Source organism: Panthera pardus, unplaced genomic scaffold (assembly GCF_024362965.1).
Source record: "Panthera pardus isolate Hobbes unplaced genomic scaffold, ASM2436296v1 HiC_scaffold_12, whole genome shotgun sequence".
NCBI classification, from domain to species: Eukaryota; Metazoa; Chordata; class Mammalia; order Carnivora; family Felidae; genus Panthera; species Panthera pardus.
In genome coordinates this window covers 49899392-49924336 of record NW_026526677.1, presented here as the reverse complement: position 1 = coordinate 49924336, position 24945 = coordinate 49899392, and the positions used below count along the sequence as shown (strand labels likewise).

General features: G+C 39.6%; 1 protein-coding gene across 3 annotated transcripts in view; it reads right to left on the bottom strand.

Annotated features, from left to right (window-relative positions):
* STK33 (serine/threonine kinase 33) overlaps nucleotides 1–24370 on the bottom strand; it is a 168926-nt gene extending 144556 nt beyond the window's left edge. The window contains exon 1 of one of the 3 annotated variants that reach the window (XM_019456219.2): nucleotides 23962–24370. The gene's annotated coding sequence lies outside the window, so the exon portion shown is untranslated. The remainder of the gene's footprint in view (nucleotides 1–23961) is intronic. The other 2 variants (XM_019456217.2, XM_019456216.2) reach the window with 2 other exon arrangements.
* Nucleotides 24371–24945: the final 575 nt, after the last annotated feature.

Sequence of the window (24945 nt, the reverse complement as noted above, 5' to 3'; positions counted from 1 at the left end):
AACTCTTTGGATTGTACCAATGTCAGTTTTCTAGTATTGGCTGTATACTATAGTTACTTGAGATGTTAATATTAGGGGACAATGGGTAAAAGGTACATGGAACCTCCCTGTACACTTCTTTGCAACTTCTTGTAAACCTATAGTTACAGGCAAGGGAGATATTATAGCAACTAACTCAATATAAGGAGTTAGCCAATCAGTAACAAACTTACATTTGTAGATGGTATAGAAAATGTTTATGGGATGGTGTGCGAAGGGCAGCAAGCAGAAACCAGGCATCCGAGAAGAAAGGACGAAGAGAGAGTTCTAAGTGGAGGAGTGAAGGGGAGCTAATAACAAACAGCAGTAGCTTCCTAATTCTCTTCATGACTGCCTTTTACTATCAGCATTTAACCAATGTCTGGGAAACTCATATTAGTGACCACAATTTGCATGGACAATAAAAGAATAGTCTATGTTCTGAGGTGACCTCTCTCATTCAAAGCAAGAATTACAACCAACAATCAAGAGAATATGTTCCCGGGCCTTTCAGATTTCACTTCCTTTCAGCACTTTCCAAACTATTTCATGTTCTCAAAACCATCTAATGTAATAAGAGGAAATAAATAAACCTGAAATCCATTTTCTGATTGTAGATAAAACTCTTATGATACATTACTATCTGATTAGATGTATAGCATAAATTGTGTTACTTCAACTGCTTGATGTGTGAATAAAGCAGATACTAACTTTCTCACACTAAATAATAATAGCTTACATTTATTAAATATCTTTTATGTGCCAGGAAGTGGTCTAAGTACTTTTACGATACTGTCTCACTTAATTCTTATAACAACTCTATAAAATAGGTCCTATTAATATCTTTATCTAACAGATTATGAAACCAAGATACAGACAGGTTGGTAATATGCACAAAGCCACACAGCTAAGAAATGATAGAGACAGGCTTCAAACCCAGGAAATCTACTATCAGACCAGACTCTTAAGAGTAATACTATGAAAGGAAGCAAGTGATAGATGTTCTAGAGTTCTGTCATTTCACAAAAGACTACTGGATGACTTCAAATAGACCTGAACAAGGAATGAAAGAATTGTTCTACTTCCCTGGGATTTAAGGTTCCCAAACAACTCACTGGCTGACTAAATTATACTAAAATGATTCAAATATTTTAGCACTATACACCAACACTCAAGCATAGTCAGGGCACCATTCAAAATTAAAATTTATCGTCAAAGTAAACAAACAAACATGAGTTTAGAAGATATGTTTTCAGACCTATGACATGCATTTCATGCAATAAGAGCATTTTATGTAGAGGCACCACCCCAGGCACTGGAAATATAAAATGAAAAATACAAACAAATTCCCTCCTCTCACCAAGCTTCTATCTTAAGAGGGTAAGGAGGGAGAGATAGACAAAGAATAAAGTGCCTAAGTACTATCATGAAAACAAGAGGACAGAGAGATTGAGAGTAACTTGGAAACTGCTTTAGTTTGAATAATCAACATAGTCTCTCTGAAAAGGTGATTTTTAAGTGGAAAGTTGAATTACAAGAAGTTTTTAACGTGTCAACGCTACAGATTTAGTAACTCAGCATTTTACTGTATGGAAACTATTATTTATGTCCAGGGAAAATAATTTACCCAGTGAATATTAGGGTGATAACTTGCCTTTCTTTCAAAGAAAACCTTAGAACACCTAATAACATAGGTCTGCTGACAGAGCAGACACAAATATTAAAAATCCTTTGCCCTTTTCCCTGTAGTTGTTCTTATTTTCAGATACGAAGCATATGAAGGGAAAAAATAAGGTACATGTATATAAGATTCTTGAAATGATAACACTATACAGAGATGGAGACAAGACCAGTGGTTCCCGGGGATTAGGTGAGGGGAGAGGGAGGTGGTTGTGGCATGAGGGATCCTACAAACACACGCGCACGCACACACACACACACACACACACATACATTAAAATTGGTGAAATCTGAATAAAATTGTATTTATGTCAATTTCCTGGTTGTGATATTGTACCATACTTCATGTAAGATGTCACCAGTGGGGGAAACGGGATGAAGAGTCCCACAGGATCTCTATTATCTCTTACAACTGCATGTGACTCTATAATTATCTTGTAATAAAAAATCATTTTAAAAACATAAGGTGAGGAGCACCTGGTTTGTTCAGTTGGTTAAGCTTCTGACTCTTGATTTCAGTTCTGGTCATGATCTCACAGTTCATGAGATCAAGCTCCACATCAGGCTCTGTGTTGACAGTACAGCAGGGCCTGGTTAGGGATTCTTTCTCTCCTTCTCTCTCTGCCCCACCCCCCTCTCAAAGTAAATAAATAAACATTATATATATATACATATATATATATATATATATATATATATATATATATATATAGAGAGAGAGAGAGAGAGAGAGAGAGAGTGAACATCAGATACTTATTGAGGAAGCATCAGAATATTGCAAAGGAACAGCTTTCAACAAATTTCATGCACTAATCCATTGCTTTAATTTAAGAACTAGTCCTCATCAAAGAGTAAAACAGACTTTGAAGCTTATAGACTGAAAAATTAGAAAATATGCATTTTTCATATGAGGCACCTGTAATCTCAAACTGTGACATAACTTAAATGTACTTTGACATTCATTATTTTCAAGCCAGGACTCAGGAAATAAACTTATAGTATTAAAAGGAAGCAAGTCAAATATACTAAGTAAATATAAGCAACAAGAATTTCAGTTTTTCTGTATGTATTCTATAATTAAACAATGTTAATAAACATTTTCTTTTGGGGGAAAATACATTTTTGAAACCAGAATTTAAAGATGCTAATTTAATTTTAAAATGGAAATGTTTCCTGAGTTTCAGAATGTAAAAGTTATTACTCTACAGTCTTTTAAGGTATAAAAAAAATATTGGAGGGAAAAAACAGAAATTCAATAAGCCTAGAATCTCCTATTTTTAAAAGAATTCTATCACACCATTTTGACAAATTTATGAGAAATAACCAAAGTGGAATGTATCATACAGTATAACTTTAATCAAGTATTTTCTTAATGTTTATTTACTTTTTGATAGAGAGACAGACAGACAGAATGTGAGCAGGGGAGGGGCAGAGAGAGATGGAGACACAGAATCCGAAGCAGGTTCCGGGCTCCGAGCTGTCAGCACAAAGCCCAACGCAGGTCTGGAACTCATGAGCTGTGAGATCATGACCTGAGCTGAAGTTGAATGCTTAACCAACTGAGCCACCCAAGCACCCCCAACTATTTTTATTCATCACTGTGATCCATTCCCACTCCTTGATTAAGAATAAATGACCATGAACAAAGAACAGACTGCCATAGTATTATCTGAAACTCCTTAATCAGAGATCCCATGGGTTAAATAATACTCAGATCCCACTCCTACAATCCAACTGAACATTCAGTGTTCCCATGCAAGCTATTTAACCTTTGCACCTCAATCTTCTGAGTTGTAAAATAAGAATCATGATACCTGCTAACTAGTACACAGGGATACTGAAGCTTAATAATGTAAGATGTTCCATCTAAGTGACCTCAACCCAATGGATGCCAGTGGATCTTACTCAAGCAAAACTTCCCAAAGAACCAAGTGAACTCCAAGTTCTTATTGCTTTCCATTTTCTCTCCAAATACATAGATGAACATTATCCAGAAGTTCCAAGGAATACCATTAGAATATTATCACTATAACATTTAAAAGTGAATACCTAATTCACAGACATGATAACTTTGTAACAATAGTTGGTTTAATGGAGTTTTTATAAATGGATTCATTTGTGATATCAAACTAATATAAACATAAGCATTCCAAAAAAAATCACAACCCATAAAAGGATGAAATAGTAATGAGCTATATGTATGACCACATCTTAAACATGTGTTAATTTCTATTTTGTTTCTTCCTTCTCCAGCAGAGAGAATGCTCAGAACAGACAAAATGAGATGTGAAGATGCAGACAAAAAAAAAAAAAAGGTAGGACCAAAAAAGGACATAGCCACTCTGGGCCCGGCTGAACTAGATTAGATGCTAAAGAAAGTTGCACATGTGACCTCAGAACCAATAGCAGTAAACTGTGAGTTTGCTGGGAAACGGAAACAGGAGCTCTTGAACACTGACAGTCAAGTGTTATACACATGAGAACGAGCCAAGCAACATGGGTCTTAACTGCTGAAAAGCCTACATAGCAATTAGTCAACCTTGCTGTAATCAGACTTTGAGGAAGGGCAGTTGGGAATGGCAGGAACTTTGATGTGTCAGAATAGGTTGTGGGACAGGAGGATTCATTTAGAAGAAAATGCAGGAGGACAGGAGCCCCCAAATGTATCCAGTATGGAGCTAACAGTACTTAATAGCTAATATGACACAACTACCAAAATATGGTAGTATCACTTTTTTACATGTGATGATTATGTTCTAAATACAACACGAACAAACTAAGAAGTTCTATTTCTGGGTAAAAGATTTAAAATTTTTATTAATTAAAGTGAGTTTTTTCGGTATTATAGAGTTCATTAACTATAGATTCTAGAGCTAATAACTATGAAAGAGAAAACAGCCAGAAATAAAAACCAACAAAGATATTCTAAGAATGCATAATTAATAAATTGGAATATTAGAACAGCAAATCAAATTCAGCCTTGACTCAAATTTAAAACGTCTACATGACTTTTCACAAACTTCATTTATTATCTATTACTTATGTAATGTGCTATAAGCAGAAAAATCTTAAATCTGTTCCTTGATTCTGCCATGACACTCTCCTGAAGCTAGTTTATCTAGACATATAAATGTATTTCTTTTTGTACTCTTCAGGTTCACTTTAGAATATCTAGAAACACTCCTGAAAATAGTAACTGCCCACTGATTACACATAAAAATACAAAGTACTATGTAATTGTATCCACGTTTACCTCCACATTCACTGCATGTTCTACCAGTGCAGAAGCTACTCTATACCACTTGCACTCCACTCCACCTCACAGCTCTACAGTTCTTTACATCCAAGCTTGCTTTGGTTTTCTTCACTTTACATATAGATCTTAAAAACCCCCTTTTGCCCATTTACTGAATATACTCAATGGCAAAGAGCCATTGTAGCCATTTTTAAATGGCAACTTTCTGAAGCAAGAATCGTACCATCATCTTAGTAAGGGTCAAATGCATTCATGCATCTCCAAGGGAGCTCTTCCATGAAGAACCGAGTCATTTTTCTTTAGGAATGAAATTTTCACTCTGTTGAGTAAATGTCTGCTCATATGCAGACATCTTTCACTCCAAGTCAGCCAACTATGCCATAACCTTTTTTTTTTCTCATTTTTGGAGTCTACAAGCCTTTGCATATATATGTTTACAGTACTTGATGTGGAGCCCTGCTGATAGAAAAGCAGTTACATATCTGTTGATTATTACACACTTATATACTTGGAATAAAAAACACCTTACATCTTAGTAATAAAATATAACTCTTCCTATAGTGAATTTCACCATACTCAGAGCAACCCCCTGGGTTCTTGTTTAGCATACATGGTGGACTCACACATGTACAAAATAACTCAAATGAAAAGTTACTTATTAGACATTGTTTGTAATAGCAAAATATTGGTAAATATCCAAATGCCCTGCAATAGAAGACTAGGGGTATATGCATACAGTGGAATATTATGCAGCTATTTAAAAAATAGCCTTTTTTTTTAATAACCGAAACAATCTCCTTGATATTGTTAGGCAAAAAAAAAAAAAAAAAAAAATCAAGGTGCAGGCCTATAGTACCCTACTGTTTGCGTAAAATGAGTGAAATTTTATTTGTATAGAATATACTGCGTGTATGTTATATATGTATGTTCTTATATACCTAAGTTACAGTTACACACACATGCATACAGAACATCTCTGAAAGGATTCTTACTTTAGGGAAATGAGTATCAAGAGGGCAGGGACAGAAGAAAGACTTTTTCACTAGAGACGTTTATATTTTTAAATTATACCAAGTATAAATGTAATCTACTCAAAAAAATAATTAACCTTTAAACTGAAAGCCTATATAGTATGATAGTTACATGCAGAGGCTCTGTGGATAAGAAGACCTGGGCTTGAGTCCCAGCTCTGCCATTTACCAGTATGACCTTAGGCAAGTTCTCTAAGCCCCAGTTTGTTCACCTACAAAATGGGAGTAATGATAGTTACTGTGAGAATTAAACCAAATCAAGTATATAAATCACTTAGCACAGTTCCTGGAAATTATTATGTCTTGTTTTCTTTCAAATGATACTGTGGACTTGGAAATCACAAAGATACAGTCATCACCAATCTCTTTTTCTCTTACTTTCAGTGAGCAAATTTTGCTAGTTCCTCTTTCAAAAAAAAAAAAAATGACATCCAACCATTTCTGTTCATTTTATAACTACCAGGGATTGGCTTAAGCCCCAAGAATCAGCTAAAGAGTTTTAATTTCACAAGCAAGACAATCAGGAGCCATTGCATGTTTGCCTCTATCTACAGACTTATGCACATAATCTTTACCAAATACCAAATGCCACTAATTTATATTTGTATTCTTACTTTACCATTTACAAAGCATGTTTGAACACCAGAGTTCAATTCCTAAAATAAGAATTTCAGAAACGGAAGGGCCATTAAAGGACATTCTCATTTTCAACAATGGCGAGGCAAGCAGAGAAGATATTTTTATTCTTTTATAGATGAATATTCTTAATCGAAGGGTAATCTATCAAATATGAATGTAAATGATTTTAAAATAATAAAATAAATAATAAGTAAATGAAAGTCAAAGAAGAGGAGTGAATTGCCAAAGGCCGCGTGCTTCATGAGAAAAAAAAAAATGCCTAGACTTCAGATCATCTCCTTTCACCCACATTCTTACCAGGAAGTCATCAAGTGCACTGTGCTTCCCTCACCTAGAAGGCTCCTACCTATTTAAAACAAGACCTGTTTCCCAGAAGCTATCCTGGATCTGGTAGCCACACGTTTCTCTCTGAATTCCAGCTACTGTGGTGGCAAATAACCAGACCCATCCAACTCCCCGCTGAGCATATCTACAAGGATGACCCCCAAGCACTTCAAATGCAACATGTTTATAACAGCAATAATTATCTCACCTTGCTCCTCTTCCACTCTCAATCTCCACCTAAACTCACTCTTCTCCCTGTTTCTGTGAATGGTCCCACAGTCACCCAAGAGACCAAACCACAAATCTAAGAGTCATTCTTCTCTTTGCCCTCTCTCTAAATCTACAAATTCTGCTTCTACTTCTTTTTTTGAAATGAATCTGCTTCTCTTCAGAATGGATATAGAATAGGAGATGGTTGGAGGGGAGGGCTCATGCTTGGTCCCCCATATTGCCAAGAACGGGGAGCAATGATTAAGAGAACTGACCCTGGCCCCAAACTGGCATAGTTCAAATCCCAGCTTAGACACTTACTAGCTATCTGACCTTGGGCATATTACTTAACCTACATTGCAGTTTTATCATCTGTCTGATTGGGATAAAACTAGTAGCCATTCCATTGGATTGTTGTAAAGTATAAGTCAATTTATAATGTAAAGTGCTTAGAATAATGCCTGTACACTTTATAATATGTGCTACTATTTTCAACAGAAATATGATTTTTTTTTAATGTCACAAGATATTTGTTCTAACACAGCTTAAAATCCAGACTTTTTTTCAAACAAGCAAAGGAGGAAAAAAATTAGAAAAAGGCAAGCCAAGAAACAGACTCTTAACTAAACAGACTAAATACACTAAATAGACTCTTAACTAAAAAGAACAAACTGGGGGTGCCTGGGTGGCTCAGTCGGTTAAGCATCTGACTTTGGCTCAGGTCATCATCTTGCAGTTCTCGTAGGTTCAAGCCCCGCATCGGGCTCTATGCTGACAGCTCAGAGCCTGGAGCCTGCTTTGGATTCTGTGTCTCCCTCTCTCTCTGCCCCTCCCCCACTGTGCTCTTTCTCTGTCTCTCAAAAATAAATAAATGCAAAAAAAACCACATTTTTTTTAAAACAACAAACTGATGGTTTCCAGAAGAGAGGTGAGAGGTGGGGAGTAGAACAGGTGATGGGTATTAAGGAGGGCAGGTGCTGCATGGAATTGTTCAATCACTATATTGTACACCTGAAACTAATATTACACATATGTTAACTAGCTGGACTTTAAATAAAACTTAAAATAAAAAAATACATTTTAAAAATCCAGAAGTTTTTCATCAAGACAGGAAATCAAAACCTAGTCCAAAGTTCAGTTAAGCTGAAACTCCATCTCACCTCAAGTTTTAGTCATGTAACACCTACAACTTCAATGTCTCCTGCTTGGATCACTATACCAGCCTCCAATCAACTGATCTCTTCATCCAGAGCTCTCTCCAGTATAGTCACCAAACTGCAACCAAAATGATTTTTCTAAAACGCATATCGAGTCATGCCATCCCCCTACTCATAGCCCATCCATTACCTCCTCTTAGCTTGAACTGAAGTCTGGATTCCTTAATGAGGCTCACCAAGCCTAGCACGATATGTAAGATATGGTCTTCAGCCTCATCCTTGTCCACTGCCTCCCCTTGTACTCTAGGCTCCTGTCAACATTCTTGCAGTCCCTGTGTCTCTCAGGTCCACCCTGACTCTCAAATGTTATTTCCTCTGCTGGAAACACCATGCCCTATACTCTACCTTTTACCTGGATGGTTTCTATCCACCCTTCAGTCTTAATGTAGATGCCACTCCTTTCAAAAACACATCTTCTGGCCCCTAAGTCTGGATTAGGTGCCTTTTGTATGCGTCACGCAGTCCCATGTACTTTCCCTATCGTAGCACCTTTGCAGTTGCCCACTTACCTGTCTGTAACCCCATCACACTATAAGCTCTGTGAAGGTACAGACCACATCGTTCCTTTATCCTAGTGCTCACCACAACATCTGCCACAGAGTAGGCGCTCTATCAAATATTTGTTAAATAAATTACTTAACATCACAGTTAGGGCTCCATAAGATTTATGCATATTTTATGAACAACGCTAAGTGTAAGGATTTTTTAAAACCAAAGTAAACCAAGTAACTAAAATACTAATAAACACATAAGTTGAAAGTCTCAGGAAAACAGTCAGTATGACACAGAATCGAATCATTATGACTATCCAGTGACCGGGTCAGAATCCTTAAGAAATTGAAAAATGGGTTTCTCAGAAGAAATAGGGGGAAAAAGTTTTCAGTAATGCAGAGGCAAGAAATCATGAACACTAAGAGTTATCCTGCTAAGCCTCTAGAAGCTAAAAAAAAAAAAATCTATCATAGAAGATATTTTAAGGATATAAAATAATGCTTCAATCTTCCAGCCAACTATAAGTTCCACCACGCTGAACTGAAAATGCCTGAAATCGATGCCTAAAATCCATGCAGATTAAATGACACTGATTAAACAAAAAAATTAATACTCAATCACACCTCTACCTTCAAAGTCAATGTTCATTTCTCTTATTCTCCCCAGCCCGACCCCCAAAGCATACATAAGCTTCTCTATCCTCCATTCTTGCTGGCACTGTGTCCCTGGTTCTCACAGGGTGCTATCTTGATCACACTCCATCATATTATGTGCATACCTCTGTGCCACCAGCCCGCTCTTGAGGACACTGGTCCTATCATTAACTCATAATCGTATCCTTCAGGTTACACGGTAGGTATCCAGGGTTTGTGAAAAGGAGAGAAAGAGGGAGGAAGGGAAAGAAAGAGAGAGAAAAGTCTGTTTATGCAAATAAGCCAAAAGGCGGCAGTGAAAGTGGTAGAGAACTCCCATAGATGGAAGGAAAGAGGACAGAAGAAGTGAAAATTGCTGAACGTTAACATCCAGGTAGCTCAGCAAACTTCTTAAAAGTTATTAATAGGAATTAATAACAGCAACAATGACTTCTCAGTCCCATCCCACTGGCACTCTACAAATAAGCTTATGAAGTAAGGACCTCCGCAGAGAGTTTTTTATATATCCTGTGGAGAAGCACAGAGGCAATAAAAAGGGAGCAGGCAGAAAAGGGAAGAGGGAAAGAAGAAAGCTGTTCTGTGCCCCAGCTTCGTGTCTAAAAAAACCACATCAATTCAAATAGTTCAAAAACGGTTGTCTGTGGCCAATATTATTAATAATATTTTGAGAAAGATGCATGAGGATATTTTGCTATTAAGGGGAGAAAAAACATTGGAGATTTTCAACAGAAATTCATTATCATATTTTCATTTAGTTATGTAACTCTAAAATGTTCAGACACAAAGGGATAAATTCATTTGTTCGTTATTTGCATCAGATACCCAAATATTTGAAAAATCATGACTTTGACATTAAATATCACTATTTACACTGCACAGTACTCGGGCTGAAGTTAGAAGAAAAGTTTACCCTCTGGCAGATTTGGATTTAGCACAGTCAGAGGATCTGTTCCTTCCCCAAGACTGCCAAGGCTTTTGCTCCCTAAGGAACTTAAGGACATTCCCCATATTCTCTAATACCAATGGCCTGGGCTGCATAGAAAGAGAGATGTATTCGTACATAATCATAGACTTTGGGCCCTTAGAATGAAACGTATTAAAGAATTCCAAAACTCCTATAAAACTTAAATCTTTATCAATGGGCAAATTCCCCTAGTATGATGACTTTCTTTTTTGTAATACCAAATCAAAGCTTTAACAGCACCCACATTGAGCTTAAGTTCATGCAGGAAATAGACTTCTCTAACGTCTTACCACTTCAGAAGTCTGCTCTGGAAGAGAACCGTCTGTCCCTGGAGAATGAGTCCATTCCAAAGAGAAGATATGTATCTTCTCATAGTTTATTAATTTATCGGCATGATAACTTGCATCAATTTAAAGGCATTTCATCTACAATGAGAAAACTGTTTGAAAGCTAAATGCACTAAATCTTCTTTCATGGGACCTGTAAGTACTTTTTGAACTCTTAGTGGTTTGCACTTAATGCTTTATTCTAAAATCAGATTTAATCATTTCATAAAACCAGTAGTTCTTAAGGAAAATGGATTTCATTTTACCTCTGTATCTATTACCCCAGGTCAGAACTGCAATGAATTGTGATGCCCTTTGAAGCCACTGATACTGCACTCAACAATCCAATTGGAAAGTGAGTCTGAAAACACAATATTCCAAAATGACTATAGTGTTCTCACTTCCTATTCTTAAATATCTAAGATACTAATTAAAAGTCTATACTATTTTATAGATCTTTCTCAAGTAATCTCACCAGTTTTTAATTCCTACTCCCACAAAGGCTCTTTGTTGGCTCTATTTTGAAAACTTAACAGAGCTGAATTCTTTAAAGTCAATTTGATAAATAAATGTCAAAATTTAAAAATTTCTTTTTACAAGACTCAGAGGTCTCTAAAGCATATGATATTTTATAACAATAGGAACAGAGGACAAAACTATGAAAGTATAACAACTTTCCATTATACAAAACAGATGTATGTGTATGAGTATATATGTGCACATGGTATATATCCACTTTGTGAATTATCTACAAAGATTTAATGTCAGGCAGTTTTTATCTACCAAGCCACAGAATTCTGTGCTATGGTTCTTCAGGAAAATAAAGTCAATCACATGAATCACTAAAGCAAAACCTAGAATGGAGAAGTAGCCACATTATAGTACCAAGAGTGGGGAGGCAACCACAGAATCCAGGAAATGGAAAGAACACCAAAGGACATCTAGTACCTGGGACTTTTTCATGGAAGATCTGATATATGCTGACATGGACACTGCTAAAAGTTTTCCAATAACAGGGATCCCATTCTTTATTTTCCCCCAAAAGCTCATGTCATTGGATACCATGATAGAATGTTTCTCTTCAGACTGAGCCAAAAGTATTTTCCCTATAAATATTCCTACAGGTCATGCTTGGCCTGTCTTCCTATGGATATGCCTAGTCCCTCTTTATTTTTTTTTTAATTTTTTAATGTTTATTCATTAAAAAAAATTTAATGTTTATTTATTTTTGAGAAAGAGAGAGACAGAGTGTGAGTTGGGAAGGGACAGACAGAGAGGGAGACATCGAATCCAAAGCAGGCTCCAGGCTCTGAGCTGTCAGCACAGAGCCTGACGTGGGACTCGAACTCACGAGCTGTGAGATCATGACCTGAACTGAAGTCTGACACCCAACTGACTGAGCCACCCAGGCGCCCCTTATTTTTTAATTTTTTTTAATGCTTGTTTATTTTTGAGAGACAGAGACAGAGACAGAACATGAGCAAAGGAGAGGCAGAGAGAAAGGGAGACCCAGAATCCAAAGCAAGCTCCAGGCTCTGAGCTGTCAGCACAGAGCCAGATGCAAGGCTTGAACTCACCGACCACAAGATCATGACTTGAGCCAAAATCAGACCCTTAACCAACTGAGCCACCCAGGTGCCCATGTTTACTTATTTTTTAGAGAGAAAGAAAGAGAGAGAGAGAGGAAAAAGTCGGGGAGGGGCAGAGACAGAGGGAGACACAGAATCTGAAGCAGGCTCCAGGCTCTGAGCTGTCAGCACAGAGCCTGATGCGGGGCTCGAACCCACGAACCATGAGATCATGACCTGAGCTGAAGTCAGATGCTAAACCGACTGAGCCACCCAGTTGCTCCTGCCTAGTTCCTCTTTAATAGGTCTCAGTCTTCTGTGAGGCACCAGGGTGGCTCAGTCAGTTGAGCACCCAACTTTGGTCAGGTCGTGATCTCACGGTTCATGTGTTCAAGCCCCGTGCTGGGCTTGCTGCTATCAGAGCAGAGCCCACTTTGGATCCTCTGTCCCCCTCTCTCTCTGCTGCTCCCCTGCTTGTTCTCTCTCTCTCTCTCTCTCTCTCAAAAATAAACATTTTAAAAATTAAAAAAAATAGCTCTCAGTCTTCTAGATATGAAGAAAAAGAGTATGTCTGCTTGTTCCTGTAGGCAAGTCATGTTTTCTACATCTCCGGTACCCTGAGCTATCCCCATGTCATGTAAAGATGCTGCACTCTCCTCTAGATGAAATTCAGCTTGCCAGTATCTCTAATGAAAAAGGGCATCTAGAACTAAAAGTCACATGCTCTACAAATTATGACCAACATTCATTCACTAGGAGACAGATATTTCAGAAAGAGTCAAATCCAAGAACCCTCTACTTCTTAGGGAGCAAGTCTTGACATATAGTATGGAAATGGCTAAATGAACAGAAAATATAAATCAATGCTATCCAAAGACAATGATGAGAAAAGTGGGGGGAGGGTAGTGAAAAAAAAAGTGTCATCAAGCTTTTTGTTCTGAAAGAAGTTAACTACCCTATATATTAGTTCACAACCTAAATTATCTGATATACTGGTAATGCAAATGTAATATGACCAAAGCTTTCTAAATTTGCAATAAGCATAGGTATACAGAGAGTAGTCTTAGTCTTTAAAATAAATTACTTTTAATCTCATCTAAAGAATCAAATGAAATCAAAACACTAGATGTAATTAAGACTGTCTAGTTTCCCTGGAGATTATACCAATCAGACGTGTTCAGCATTCTAGGAATGAAACATTTGATACAATTAAGGAAATCCTATTGAAAAAAATTAGTCTGTAAAACAGAGATAATATGGGACTAAGGAATGGTTTATTAATAACTCATTCAATTCTGGGTATAATAAATACAGCTATTACAACTTCAATTCACTAGTGGCTGAGCTCAAAATGCTAAAACGCTGCCACTCAATCTGCCTCAAGAATCCAGATCTAATCAGTAGAGGCACTGCCTGCTACATTTATTAAATCACAGAATTATTTTAGGCTTAAAAGAATTCAGATTTAAAAAAAAAAAAAGAAAAAGAAAAAGAAAAAAAAACAATGCTAGTAAAAGGTAGGGCCAGAATTCCAGACCAAAATCTAGTACCTTGTCCACTCTACTTAAACAACCCTTCGGATGTTTGAAAACAGCTGTCACACCCTCCCTTCTCCCTTCCCACCCCCTAACCAATCTTCTTTCCAAGGCCAGTTTCTTCAATGATTTAAAAGGTAGGGAGGATCTCTGAACAAAGTCCTACACGACTGACCTCTGGAAATTCAGTCGTGTCCTCTCATGTCGGAGAAGCCAGCTTAGACTGTGTCTTGAGGGGATAAGTGACTGGATGGGTGGAGACTGGCTGCCACCAACGAGGCTAAGATTCCTGAGCTTCAGGGCCACTTCTCAATCCCTCAGTTCCTCTGAATAAGGCAAAGCAAGAGAGGCCGGGAGATATAGCCCCAGAGCAGAGTCAGTGAGTGAGTGACTGCGGGAGAAGAGCAGAAGAGAGGCTAGAGCTATGCCAACACCAGAAGCGCCGGCTGACAGTACCTCCAGTTCAGGGGCCTTCCCCATGTACCCGGCCCCCCTCCAACAGCCCTCTCCCTACCCAGCTCTCAGCCAGCATGGTGGGTCTTTCCCATTACTGACTGAATCCTGGGGAAAACAGGAAATAGACTCTTCCAGAGAAAGTATACAGACACAGAGGGAGCTCTCCATGAGCTATAACCCCAAAGTAGAGAGGCTAGTAACCTAGATGATATCAAAATGGCCAGATGCTATGTGAAGAGAGTCACCAAGGCAAAAGGCTAAAATAGCAGATACTTGGAAAAAATGCTAAAGACGAAAAACAAAGAAAGGATTTTTTTAAACCTAGGCTTAGAATGAGAATAAAGCCAAGATAGATGTTAATTCTTAACTACAAATTGTGTTTGTTTTCACCATCAAAACGGACCTTAAATTCAGCCCAGCATAACAGGCTCTTTTTAAGCTGGTGCTACTATGCTATCTAGTTACTGTCCCTGATTATTCCCCTGGGTATCAACTTTCTTAAAGAATACTGTCTCCCACCTCCAGGCCTGCGGGCCTTCTGTCCTCCTGCCTCAGACTCCTTTCCTCTTTGCCTCATCCTTCCTTGACTTGCCCAGGCAGACTGGGGAGTGCTTTCTTCCAACTCCCAGAGCACCTTTGTAGCTTTGTAATTTCTTGGTTTGTAATTTCTTGGTTTACTTCCCTCCACAAGAGACCATGAGCTCAAAGAGTGTATCTCTGTATCCCAAGAATCTACAATAGCGTCTGGCTCATAACTTACCAAGTGAATGAATCAAACGGGAGAAGTGAGGATGCGTGAAGTGACAGCCACGCATCAGGCTTTCTGTCATGGATGTCTGTCATCTCTCCTCCACTGACTAATGACACACATGTGGAGAACAGTGCCTGAAGTACGGTAAGTGATCAATACTAACTAAATCCAGTAGATAAACATGAAAAGGGCTCTCTGACAGATTCAACAAAATATTTTTTTAATTTTTTTAATGTTTCTTTATTTTTGAGAGAGAGAGAGAGATAAAGCATGACCAGGGGAGGGGCAGAGAGAGGGAGACACAGAATCTGAAGCAGGATCCAGGCTCTGAGCTATCAGCACAGAGCCCAACGCAGGGCTTGAACTCATGAACTCAAATCAGATCATGACCTGAGCCGAAGTCAGACGCTTAACCGACTGAACCACCCAGACGCCCCTCAACAAAGTATTATAGTCATAATATGAAGGTCCCTTCCAACTAACTCTAAGATACTATGGAGTTTTTTTTTAATGTATTTCTACAGATTTATACAAATTTCCCAGAAAATTTGGAAGAGGAGAAAGGAAACCAGTGTTTCCTTGGGGGCTCCAAATCTGTTAGGTACTTTACATATGACACTTTGTTTTTCAAAACCATCCTTGGAAATTGGATTACAAAGCCTATTTTATAGATAAAGAAACCCAAGACAGAGATGTAGAGAACCAAAATTTGAACTCGGGTGAGCCTGACCCCAATCCTAAGCTTTTTCCACATTACCACTTGAATCTCTTGGAGGAACCCAAAGCTCCCTTCCTTATCATTCCATTCCAAGGAAAAGGAGTTCTGAAATCAGCCAAGTCTCAATTAGGTCATAACTGCAGAGAAAAGAGCTTTCAAGGGGAGGCACAAACAGGTGAAAAGCTCTGTTTGAGTATCACCCCCTTTTCTTTGGGGAAAGGTTCACAGGGCTCTTCTGTTCCTCCCATGAGGCTAAAAGGGTAATTTTAGGGCCTTTCTAAAGAAAGGAGGAAGCAACTTCTCCTTGACTCTTCTCCTTTCCCCAGAGGTCAAATGAGAATCAGGCTATAATTCAGAGTAAAGACGGCCAGGAGGCAGCCACATAGGTCCACTTAGAGGCCTTAAGGTAGATTAGAGAGGGAAGCAGGCCTGAAGCTTCTATCACCTACATGCCAATTCACCAAGCTATAAGCCTACACAGAAAACTGGAGCCAAAGTCCTAGCTCCTAGCTAGCAGTACAGATGCTCCTTTGCCTGGAATGTTCAGTGTGTAGAATGGTGGCATCTAATTGAGATGACAAGAAATCAGCCAAATTCTGTTTCCCCAAAATATGACTCACCAGTTGACAAAGTGAGGTGTACAACAAATGGTGCTGGGACAAGTGGATATCCACACACAAAAGAAATGGATCTGGACACCTACCTCACACATATACAAAAATGAACTCAAAATGGATCAAAGACTTCAATGTAAGAGCTAAAACTACAAAAATCCTAAGAGAAAACATACAGGTAAATCTTTGTGACCTTGAGTTAGGCAACAGTTTTTCAGATAGGACATCTAAAGCCAAACAACCAAAGAAAAAATAGACAAACTAGACTTCATAAAATTAAAAGCTTTTGTTCCTCAAAGGCCACTACCAAGAAAGTAAAAAGACAATCTACATAATGAGAGAAAATATTTGTAAAATATCTATCTGATAAGGGTCTAGTATTCAGAATATCAGAATATATAAAGAACTCTTTCAACTAAACAATAAAAAGACAATCCAGGGGCGCCTGGGTGGCTCAGTCAGTTGAGGGACTGACTTGGCTCAGGTCTTGATCTCATGGTTCATGAGTCCAAGCCCCGCATCAGGCTCTGTGCGGACAGCTCAGAGCCTGGAGCCTGCTTCAGATTCTTTGTCTCCCTCTCTCTCTGCCTCTCTCTCTCTCTCTCTCTCAAAAATAAATATTTTAAAAAAAGATAATCTGGGGCGCCTTGGTGGCTCAGTCTTAGGTTAAGTGTCCGACTTAGGCTCAGGTCATGATCTCATGGTTTGTGGGTTCGGGCCCCGCATTGGGCTCTGTGCTGAATGCTTGCTCGGAACCTGGAGCTTGCTTTGGATTCTGTGTCTCCTTCTCTCTCCGCCCCTCCCCCACTCGTGCTCTGTCTCACCCTGTATCTCAAAAATAAATAAATGTAATAAAAAAATGTTTAAAGATAATCCAAATAAAAAAAAGCAAAGGATTTAAATACATATTTCTTCAAAGAAGATATACAAATTGCAATAAACACATGAAAAGATTTCAACATCATCAGTCATCAGGACAATGCAAATCGAAATATAATGACATACCTCTCCACACCTATTAGGATGGCAATAATCAAAAAGACAAGAAACAAGCATTGATGATTATATGGAGACATGAGGGCACTTACACATTTCTGGTGGGAATGTAAAATGGTGCAGCCACTCTAGAAAACACTTTGACACTCTTCAAAGAGTTAAACATACAGTTACTGTACAACCAGCATTTTCACTTTCAGGTATATACTCAGGAGAAATGAAAACATATGTTCACATAAAAACTCATATGCAAATATTCATAGCAGCTAGATTCCTGATAGCCAAAACTGGAAACACCACAAATGGCCACCTACTGATGTATACACAAAAGGTGGTATATCTATTTAACGGAATTTTACTTGGTCATCAAAAGGAATGAAGTACTAACACATACTACAATAGAAGCGATTCTGAAAAACATTGTGCTGAGGGAAACCAAATGCAAAAGGCCTCATATTGTATGGCTCCATTTATATAATAGGCAAATCTACAGAGACAGAAGGTAGATTACTGAAGTAGATTAGTGTTTGTCAGGTGCTGGGGGAGGGGAGTTGGAGGTTGACTGCTAATGGATGTGGGATTTCTCTTTTAAGGTGATAAAACATTCTGGAATTAGATAGTGGTGATGACTACAAACCCTAGTGATATCCTAAAAACTTGACTGTACACTTTAAAAGGGTGAATTTTATACTATGTTAATTATATCTCAATAAAAAAGGCACAACTATGAAAAATGAGCTAAGTGTACATAACATATGTACCATCAAAGAGCTATAACAGAAAAGCAATTAAGTTAACTTGAAAAGCACCGCTGTACATTGGTGTTTGCTTTCATAATAACAAATATGAAAAGCATTGAATTTTATTGTCATAAACTGAACACCAACATAAAGAAGGTTGAGAGGAAAAATTAATTTGATTTCCTTGAAAAAACGCCCAAGGATAAATATTTGCTTTCTTCCTGGTATCTCAGCTGATTGCAAGCTGAGCTCCCAAGAGCAGATAGAAGAGCCTCTATGTTAGATCTGCTAACCGCAAACAGACTTGAAAGAATTCGGGTATAAGAACCTGAGCCTCAGACGCACTGCCTTTGGTAAATGGTAAAGGGTTTCTCTCCCAGCAAGCTCTGTCGCTGCGAGTGAGCATTCCACCACGATAACAACAAAGTAACAGAGTAGAACTTTCAATTACCAGCATCTCAACCTTAAGAGACTGGATGAACATTTTCCATAAGGCTTTTCTTAGATTCCCTGAATGAATATGTGTGAGTCCAAATGACCAATTTTTTCCAAATAAGTACAGCTCATGTGAAGAATACTGAATCACAGGGGCGCCTGGGTGGCTCAGTTGCTTAAGTGTCCGACTTCAGCTCAGGTTATGATCTCACGGTTCTTGAGTTCAAGCCCGCATTGGGCTCTATGCTGACAGCCCAGAGCTGGAGCCTCCTTCAGATTCTGTGTCTCCCTCTGTCTCTGACCTCCCCTGCTTGTGCTCTGTCTCTCTCTCTCTCTCAAAAATAAACATTAAAAAAATTGTTTTAATTAAAAAAAGAATATTGAATCACAAGCAAACTTTGTACAAGTGAAAAACAACACAGTATTCTAGAACTGTGCCTGGAACATCATATGTACCCAATAAATATTTGTTGGATGAATGTTTATAATAGTTGATAATGTTTACTAAATACTTTGGATCAAAAATTAAGGCAAATGGTAACAGTATTTCTATATTAACTTATCTTAGTCAATAGAAAGCTCTTTCTTTTTGTAATGTAATAGCACATTCTCACTGGCATTCAAACTGACACATCAATGGCTATTAAGAAAGATAATTAGTCCATTATAAGTAGAAAAGATATTCTGATTAATTATAAAAGTCACTGCCCCTCACTCAATAAATCTTTCTAAAATAGGGGCACCTGGGTGGCTCAGTCAGTTAAGCATCCCACTTCGGTTCAGGTCATGATCTCCCAGTTCATGAGTTCAAGTCCCATATCAGGCTCTGTGCTGATAGCTCAGAGCCTGGAGCCTGCTTCAATTCTGTCTCCCTCTCTCTCTTCCCCTCCCCCACTCACACTCTGTCTCTCTCTCTCTCTCTCAAAAATAAACAGTTAAAAAATTAAAAATAAATAAACCTTTCTGGAAATAAAAGAACTTCAGGTCAAAAACAAACAAACAAACAAACAAACAAACAAAAACTTCAGGTTGACAAAACTGCATGAGTTTGTGAGGTGATTAGTTTCTCATACTCCACAATTCATTTTAGTTAACAAACTAAGAAAGAATATATCAATAAGGCTTAACAGTAAGTTGTCCACTCTTTACATTCTGGAACACTAAGACAGATCCGAGCAAAACACAATTTGCCTCATTGATCCATACTGGACCTCAGCAGGAAGGAAAATTCTTTTTGAAGCACATCTTGAAACGTACTAATTTACCAGTGCCAGAAGGTCAGCAATTAATATTACATTACATTTTCCTTTTCTTAAGCCTCTTTTAAAAACAGGGAAATCATCTCGCAGTATCTAACAACTGTGAGTGCTTGAAATACTAAATAGGATCATATATAGGACAAAAGAAGTAGAAAGAAGCTTCAGAGATCACATCTTCTCCTCTCAGGACACTTCCAAAAGTGTCTAAGGATCCACTGTACAAGTTCACAAAGCGTGACAGACGCCATCAGAAAAAGTCTTCCTCAGAGCGCGCTTGGAGCACGTAAGCTCTATCTTCAAGGGGACGTGAAGATGACACGAGGACATCCCTTTGTATCAGCATCTTTTAGATTTTGGTTGGAAATCACACTACTCAACTCTCTTTTACTCACTTCCATTAACTCTTCCTTGATGGGCTGACATCACAAACTAGCATTTTTAAAGAAAATGCAGACAGTTATTTGGTCTCTGCATGGAAAGTACTTTCTAAGCATAAAGGTAATGAATCAAAAAGGAAAAGAGTAATAGGTAGAAAACATAGAATTATTTCAATTCTAGAAATAAAAAACCATCATAAATTAAGCGAAATGGCAATTGTGAGGGATGGTCCCATATGACAAAGAAGGGTTAATGTCCTTATTCTATCAAGAGTCCCCACAAATCAGTGTCTGGCCAAGACAGTACCCCCAGCATACCCCCTCTTCATCCATACAATAAATTACATTGTCCCTATGAAAAAGAGGTTACAGTTTCTCTCTCCCCCGTCTTTTAGAATCATTCCAACTCCTTCTGCCTCGGTCCTTTGCCTCCTACCTCCTGCAAGCCCTCTTTCTTCCAAGTCCTGTTAGACTGAAGATTCAGATAAACACACGGTCAGCCTGGTCTTGATTTCAGATTTTCCCCGAGACGCAGCCTCTGAAACACTGCTTTCCACTTTGCTCTGTAGCTTGCGGGCAAGTTACAACTCGCCCCAGGCTCCACGGATACCTATCCAACTAATTCCAGCCAAAGCCCAGCATACTGGCTCCTGCCTGGACTGCGGGAAGCAGAAATCAAACAAACCATTGATTTTTAAAAACTGAGGCTCCGATATAAAAGCCATCATAGAGTCTGTGCAGGTAATTCACAGAAAAGAAATACCTAATAGCTAACAATGAGATTTTTTAATGCTTAAAACCTCAATAATGAAAGATCTGAGTTAAAATGAGGAGGTACTATTTTTATCTGTGAAATTAGCAAAGATTTTTTAAAAATAATAATGCTAACACAGGCATCACAAAACTGATGGTAGGATGGTGAACTGGTATAATCTTTCTGAAGGCGGCCATATGTTTCAAGAGTAGTCCCAATGATCCTGTGCTTTGATTGTAATTGCATTTTTAGGAACTGATCTTAATCAGTTATCAAAAATCTAGTCAAAAGATTTAAATATAAAGACGTTCATCTCTTCATTTTTGTACTTGCAATATAAATATCCAACAATAAGTAAATTGCAAATAAATTACAGTTAATACACAATGTGGATTGTAATGAAGCTAATAAAATGATATAATAAGAGCTGACCCTACTATAGCAATGATGAAAGACCATTCACTGTTCTAAGCCAGCAACATGTACAGCCGACCTTTGAACAACACAGGTTTGAACTGTGCGGATCCACTTACATGTGGATCTTTTCCAATATGGTACAATGCTATAGATGTATTTTCTCTCCTTATGATTTTATTAATAACATTTTCTCCAGCTTGCTTTGTTGTAAGAATACAGTATCTAATACATCTAACATACAAAGTATGTGCTGTTTGTGTTATCGGTAAGGCCTCTGATCAATTGTAGGCTATTCGTAGTTACACTTGGGGGAGCCAAAAGCTGTATATGGATTTCCAACTGTGTTGGGGGATCGGTGCCCCTAAACCCCACATTGTCCAAAAGCCAACTCGTATTAACACATGTATTCCTCACAAAAACACAAACAGAACCTGTGAGGTAGGTAGATGCTATAAGCCTCCTCATTTTACCGTTGAGGAATCTCAGGCACAGAGAAGTTAAGTGATTACCTAAAGGTTATGCTGGGACAGACTCACATGAAATCCTAAAATCCAAAAAGGATTCTCATAAATTTGTAGCAAACTGATTTTTTGGCAAAACTTGACCTGAACTGATGCAAAACTATGTACAGCCTTTATCCCACTTAGAGTGACGTCATCTCACTAAAGAAAAAGTAATGTGTTTGATTACACGGTACTGCCCTAGACCCCACTTAAAAGTCAAACAGTATACACACCATGTTGTCTTTCTATAGTCAGACACACTCTCAACTTTAAAACACAACTAGCCCCACAGGTTTCAAATAAGGAATTGTGGGGGAGCTGAAATTCAAATCCAAGCATCCCATCTGTGTACCTCTGCAGTCTGTGCTGTTAACCACAATGTGGCGTTTTCAGAGACTAATGACATTGGAAAATGCTTGTAAGTCAGACATTCAAGTATTTATTAACTACATCCTATGTGCCAGTCACACAGACAAATAAAATTGCAATTGTGATAAATGCAAGGAGAGAGATGGTGTCAGAAGAGCCTATACCCGAAGGGGGTCTGTCCTAGATGGAGTGGTCAGAGGCAGTTTTCCCAGGGGAAACTATTTGGTCTAAGATGCGAAGGATGAGCAAGAGTTAACCAGACTAAAGAGAAGAGGGAAGAGCATAACTGGCAGGGAGAAGATCACGTAAAAAGGCCCTTAGTAGGAGGGAAAATGGTGACAAAGGACTGAAAAAGAACCAGTGTAATTGGAACACAGAGAACCAGCAGAGCCTAGTGTAAGATCCGGCTGGAGAAGAGGAAGGTGCCACAGGGCCTTACAGGTAGAGTAACCATTTGCCCCGGAATGCTAGGGAACAGTCCCAGTGTAAATAATAGCACTGTCTTTTACTCTCAAAACTATCTTGATCTGGATGTTAAAGTATACAGCCACCCAATTTGTGGGCCATAGTAAGAAATTGTATCTTTATCCTAAGAACAAAAGTCATGATGGATTTTAAGCAGGGGATGATGGAGGAGAAAAGAGGTATCATAATCAAATTTTAACTTTTAAAAGATTACTCCTGCTGCAGTGCAAAGAACAGATAGGAACATGAACAGGGCAGGATGAATACCTTTGGACTAGTTAAGAGGCTACTATAGGAGACCAGGCAAGAGATAATGGTAGCCTGGTGTAGGGTACCAGTGGTAGGGACTGAAATAAGTGGATGCGTTGACACTGATTTGAGGATAAAATGAACAGATAATCATTGGTTTGATGATAATTTAGAGATGGAAGGGGAGGGAGTGGCAGGTGTGAAGAAGTCCAACATTTCTGGCTTGCAAACAGGAGGGATGATGGTGTGATTCATTGAGATAGAAACGCTAGAGATTTAAATCTCTAGATTTCAATGTTGGGCTAGAGATTTAAATGTGTGAAACGAAATATCTGCATACGGGTTGTAATGGGAAGGCTGGGGGAGGAGGGGAAGGAGGAGCGCATAATAATACAAGCAGGAAGTTTAGGTTCAAAATGTGTTGGTGTTTCTTTTTCCATTCACAGAGCCCTCCTCCAATGCATGACAACCCTATTTTCTGGTTGGACATTGGAGCTGTTTGGTGGGCGGACCAAAAAGGTCTGTCTTAGCTGGTGCTGTGGAACCAGGAGTATCAAACCACTTGCAGCATGCAAATATCCCTTACGACTAATTCCCAAGTGCTTTACATTCACGGTTCACGAAGCAGTTTCACACACAAGCTCCTTCGAGCCCACAACTTTGTGAGAAATTACAATCTGCATTGACAGATGAGGAAAGAGAGAAGAGTGCTTAAGTTTCCTATCCACGTGGCCAGTCAGGGGCTGCTCTAAGGCCATACAAGCTCCTCGGATTGCAACCACTGTGTGCAAGGGACTGCATCAAGTGCTGTAAGAAGTCCCCCATATTGAGGCCCTACTAGGAGCCAAGCGCTAGGAGATTAAAAAAGAGAGAAATGGGGGTGGGGGTAGGGAGCCCGCAAATTCAAATTTTAAGGATGTGTTCTTTTTTCCAAATCACACTTACCCTACAGTAAGTTCACTTTAAACTTCCAAAAGGGGTCAGGTCTCAGGATGGGTGGAGGTGAGAAGGTGGAGCTGAAACTGGGCAGACCGGGATCACCCCGAACACCAGACCCGGGGTATAGGAGGTCCCAACGGCTGGGCCCCCGGAGACACTGAGAGGGGAGGCGGGCCCGCCCGCAGCGGGAGGCCCTGCGGCCGGTTTGCCTGCGCGTTGCCACAGCAACGGCCGGGGCCCTGGGGCGCGGCGTCTGGGGGGTGGGGAACTCACCAGGCCTCGCGGGCCGGCCGGCCACCCGGGGGCGCGCACCCTCGGCTCTGGGGGTCGCCGAGCCCGGAATTCCGCCCCTGGAGAAACTTTTCGGCCGGCGGCGAGGCCGCGGGGAGGTGGACGGGGGCCGCGCGGGGACACGGCACGTCTGCTGCAGCGAAGCCCCTTCGCCCCGCGGCTGGGCGGGCGAGGAGGCGCCAGCGGGCCCCGCGAGCAGCCCTCCCAGAGGCGGGCCAGAGAACCCTGGCTCGGGGACAGAGAAGCAGCCGCACCTCACACGTAATGAAAGCCCGCTAACAGTGCCAGCGCGGTACCGAGGCGATGCCCAGCGGGTATCCCCAGGCAGAGCGCGGGAGGCAGCGGCCAGCCAGTGGCGGCCGGAACCGCACGCATCGCCCGGCGGTGTGTGCGGAGCTGGTCCCCAAACCCGGAAACATGAACCCGTTGTCAGCGCTGCGCGGAGGCCTGGGTGAAGGGTGTGTGTCCCCTCAGAGGGGCCGCGAACGCCGCTCACAGACAAGATGATAATTCCCAGAAATAAGTTTTAGCCACAAACCTCAGTGGAACCATCTGAAAGCAGGCCCCCTGCAATAGTGGCTAGAAATAATGGGTTCCAGCTGTACTAATGTATTTCTTGACCTGCTTTAGGAATGGCTTCTGTGAACAAGGGTCCTGCTCTAGAGCAGCTGTGGAGATGAAATGCAACTCTGCTAATAC